The sequence below is a fragment of the Micropterus dolomieu genome, linkage group LG17, assembly GCF_021292245.1.
Source record: "Micropterus dolomieu isolate WLL.071019.BEF.003 ecotype Adirondacks linkage group LG17, ASM2129224v1, whole genome shotgun sequence".
NCBI classification, from domain to species: domain Eukaryota; kingdom Metazoa; phylum Chordata; class Actinopteri; order Centrarchiformes; family Centrarchidae; genus Micropterus; species Micropterus dolomieu.
Genome location: NC_060166.1, coordinates 9760050 through 9764965, shown reverse-complemented (window position 1 = coordinate 9764965; position 4916 = coordinate 9760050). Strand labels below are relative to the sequence as shown.

General features: G+C 40.6%; 1 protein-coding gene across 1 annotated transcript in view; it reads left to right on the top strand.

Annotated features, from left to right (window-relative positions):
- The first annotated feature begins 1076 nt into the window (after window positions 1–1076).
- The window catches only part of pxylp1 (2-phosphoxylose phosphatase 1), a 23396-nt gene continuing 19556 nt past the window's right edge, over window positions 1077–4916 (top strand). The window contains exon 1 of the mRNA XM_046073967.1: window positions 1077–1184. The gene's annotated coding sequence lies outside the window, so the exon portion shown is untranslated. The remainder of the gene's footprint in view (window positions 1185–4916) is intronic.

The following is a 4916-nucleotide window of genomic DNA, read 5'->3' as shown; positions in this document are numbered from 1 at the left end:
CATTGGTTGGCAGCAACATGTAAATGAACCGGATATGGTCAGCATAAGCTTAAAGTCAGAATATGCTTGCAAGTTTAGAATCTTAGATGATGGAGACAAAAGGTCTTCATGTGTACCCTAACATCCTAATGTCTGAGAAATAAGCAGAATAGCCAGAATAGTAATAAAATGTTTAAAGAATTAAATGTTAAATTGACAGTATTCAGTTCTTGCATCGTTGTTCATAGGAGGTCTATCTGTTTGTATGTCAAATAAAAACTAAATTCATGTTACAGAGTCTATTTTGCTCTCGTTTACAATCAAAAGCATTTTAATACATCACGTCTGGTGAGGAGGCCTTGAAGGCAACATGTGCATTACTGCCACTGGTCCAGTAGATGGGGCAGTGAGGTTGTGGTTTTTGCTGGGCTGGCTGTCCACAAACCAGCTGTCTAGACCCGTTTTTCCACAAAGGTCAAGTTGGAAAGACACAGGATAAAGTAGTACTGGAAAACAACACATTGTGCTTTCAAAATAAAAGCAAATTTTTGTTCTTCAATGTGCCTTTGTTCTCGAAATAAGACCTGCAATACCCTGCGTCTACCCTTCTCACAACAGAGCATTTCTAATAGCTACCACTGATAATCGCCTTGGGGTAAACCTTGGTAATTGATTTGGTTTTAAAATACGGTTTATGGATCTAACTCATGACTTATTATTACTTAATTATTACTCACGATTGTTTTGTGTTTCTGAACAGGAAGACATCATAGAGGGACAAGAATGGAAAAAGGCATATGTGGTGGTTTGACATAAAAAAATGTATATACTCAAAGTTTATTGCAAGTGCAAATATCGCATGTGACGTACAAGAAATGCTACATTTACAGGATTCTTCATTTTGATAAGCAGTTATGCAGTGGAGGGAATACTTGATTTACCATCATAATTCAAATAACATTTTAAACTATTAAAAAAAGACCATCTCTGAAAATACCTCACACTGACTGCATCCCATATGCAAAACCTGGCAGTATATTCCTGTAGCAGCTGTGTTATTTTGAAAGTTGTCACAGGAAGTATTGCTACTTATCATGTGTGGCTTGACGCCGGTGTTGAATGCTCTGTAGTCTGTCGTACCGAAGAAAGCGAAGCGCTGGATTCAAGTGAGAAACCCGGTTCAGCGAGACACTCAGTTCCTGCAGGTAAGAACAATGCAAGAAATTGTTTCTTTGTGGATCACCGGGGGCGTTCAGAGATGCACTTAGCGCTTGTTTGGTTGTCTTCTACAGTGAGTAATTAACGATTGTTGAAGTGGCGTTTTAATTTCGTGACCCGGTTGCTCGCTCGGTGAATAGCAACACAAAGCTACACATCAGCACTGTAACGTTTCACGAGTCCTATAATTAAGCAACAAGTAACGTTAACGTTGGCGAGGAATAAAGTTTGGAGAAGTCCACATTTAACATACGTGACACTAGCAGTAGCTCCATGTGCAGTGTTCTTCGTAAGCCAGTCAGTGGGGTTGTTTAGCTAACGCACATGATTAATAATGAATGTAAGTTGCTAGCTATCTGTTAGCCAACTAGTTATCTTGGTAGCAGAGTCGTAACCAGACACTTTTATCCAGCAACGTTAACCCTAAACTACGTGCAGTCCTCACGTCAAGAAATCGTTAACTTTCTGGCAATTGTGTTTCGCTTTACTTATTGAAAAGATGCACTGACAAGTTCAAGTGTTTGAGAATTGTTAGAATATTCCGCATTCAAACAATATGGACTGTAACGTTACCAGCTCATTAAAGAACCCTTTGACCCGACAGTGCACCTCCCCCTTAAATGGCACACTGTGACAGATGTGGATTTAAGTAGATATTTCCTTTCAGTACGTGTCTTTTGTTTGTTTATATGTATGCCAAACCAGCCGGTGGCTTCCTTACTCGTGAACGATATAACGTTACGTGCTGTTTAACTGGTTTATACCTTCAATGTAAAGCAACGCGGCATTAACGTTAATCTACCTGTATTTTGACTGTAGTTTGGTTTGATGCATCCTGAAGCTACAGGTTAGTGTGCGCAGGCAGTGAAATGGGTTAGGAGAGGCATATTTGTGTGTCCAACTCTGCCTGAAGCATCGTTTTACTGTACCTTGGTAGACGTAGGCTTGAACACTCGGGCTGGGAGTATTTTTAGACTGCCTAATGGTAGGGTTTATTGTGTAGGGCTACATTTACTGCAGTTTGTTCCTTCCCCCCTGTTTCTGCTTGGTTTCCAAGCCTCTGTCCTTGCACAGACTATTCATGGACATGTATAACTGCTGGGTTTATGGTGGAAAATGGTACAGATTGTCACAGCGTTGTAAATGTGTGGGGCGCTGTAGTTCAAACACATGAGGTGACATTGGTTAGGGGTGCCAATTGTGTTTTTGATTTCCCATTTTGCAAACAAAAGAGGTTAACATAACATTTTATTCATCTACCAATTGTGCCCTTTTTGCAACACTGACAAAAGTGGAAGGGATTCGTCAATAAATGTATGATTTTATTCATTTGAAGCACGAACAAATTAGCACTTAATTTTTCTTTTAAGATATTTATTTTGTTGAGGAAAATGGACTTTTATTTTTTGAAAAAAGATTTTATCATTAAAGTTTTTAATGTTCTGCCTCAGATCTGTGAAGTGATCCACTGTTTGGCATCAAGTGTTTGTTTCCCTGACCATTTATTCTGACCAAATCCCCAACTCTGTTGGCTTCAGAGCACCAGCTGCCTTTTTTCTGCTCCCCAGTTCCTATGTTTTCATGCATAGTGATGTCGCTTGACCTCCTACACAGCTGTTTCTGTTTCAGTCAGGATATAATTTTTTCCCGTAACAATATAACAAATGTATAACATAAATGTTTGACTTTATTCACTTGAATAATACACAAATTAGGAATTTTTTTATTAAGATATTTTGTTGAGGCAAAAGGACTGAAAAAAGCTTTTGCTTAATTTTACTCATGCATATTTATTGACAAAGATTTTATCATAATTGTTTTGAATGTTCTCCCTCAGATTTGTGAAGTGATCCACTGTTTGGCATCAAGTGTTGACCATAAAGAAAATTTAAACCATAATTAAGCATCAGCTTTCTTCAACTTTCACTGAGGAGCAAAAATCAGCCTTTAAACTCAAAAGAAATAATGATTTGATACTTATTGTGATAATTAGCGAAAGATATGAAACTTTTTATCATGATAAAATTTTTGGCCATATCATCCAGCCCTATTTCCGTTAATGTTTGTGTTTCAACCTACGCATTGAATTGATGATCGTGAGCACCTGTTTGGTATAATTGTTAAATGACACACCTGACAGTATGCCTAGAAAGTAGGGTTGGGCCGATAGACGATGCCTTGTCTATCCGACAGACATCACGACGTTGAGCCGGCATCGTGATTGAAAAACCCCCACCCTCCCAGCAAAAAAAATCTCATATTTTCACAATACACCACCGTGTGAAAGCAGGTTTTAATGACCACGAACATTCTTATTATTGTTTTTAGTATGCTTTGCACCTGCCTCGGAATTCTCTTCTCCCCACACTCACACCTACACCTCAGGTAAACACCCCGCCTCTCTCTCTCTCTCTCTCTCTCCCCCCGCCTGCTCCATTTTCTCCATTAGCAGTATGTTTTATAAAGTCGCCTAAAAGACTGAGAACTCACATTTTTCCCATATATTTCCACCCGTTATCACGGCAGCAGGTGAGCCGCACGTCAGCTTATTGACGCAGCCTATCAAACAACTGAGACCAACATCGGCACCCTGTGTGTTCACTGTTGCTTTACGTAAAATATCCACCGCCACTTGTAATGAACACTCACCTAAAGGATTATTAGGAACACCTGTTCAATTTCTCATTAATGCAATTATCTAATCAACCAATCAAATGGCAGTTGCTTCAATGCATTTAGGGGTGTGGTCCTGGTCAAGAATGGGAAAGAAAGGTGATTTAAGCAATTTTGAGCGTGGCATGGTTGTTGGTGCCAGACGGGCCGGTCTGAGTATTTCACAATCTGCTCAGTTACTGGGATTTTCACACACAACCATTTCTAGGGTTTACAAAGAATGATGTGAAAAGGGAAAAACATCCAGTATGCGGCAGTCCTGTGGGCGAAAATGCCTTGTTGATGCTAGAGGTCAGAGGAGAATGGGCCGACTGATTCAAGCTGATAGAAGAGCAACTTTGACTGAAATAACCACTCGTTATAACCGAGGTATGCAGCAAAGCATTTGTGAAGCCACAACACGCACAACCTTGAGGCGGATGGGCTACAACAGCAGAAGACCCCACCGGGTACCACTCATCTCCACTACAAATAGGAAAAAGAGGCTACAATTTGCAACTCACCAAAATTGGACAGCTGAAGACTGGAAAAATGTTGCCTGGTCTGATGAGTCTCGATTTCTGTTGAGACATTCAGATGGAGTCAGAATTTGGCGTAAACAGAATGAGAACATGGATCCATCATGCCTTGTTACCACAGTGCAGGCTGGTGGTGATGGTGTAATGGTGTGGGGGATGTTTTCTTGGCACACTTTAGGCCCCTTAGTGCCAATTGGGCATCGTTTAAATGCCACGGCCTACCTGAGCATTGTTTCTGACCATGTCCATCCCTTTATGGCCACCATGTACCCATCCTCTGATGGCTACTTCCAGCAGGATAATGCACCATGTCACAAAGCTCGAATCATTTCAAATTGGTTTCTTGAACATGACAATGAGTTCACTGTACTAAAATGGCCCCCACAGTCACCAGATCTCAACCCAATAGAGCATCTTTGGGATGTGGTGGAACGGGAGCTTCGTGCCCTGGATGTGCATCCCACAAATCTCCATCAACTGCAAGATGCTATCCTATCAATATGGGCCAACATTTCTAAAGAATGCTTT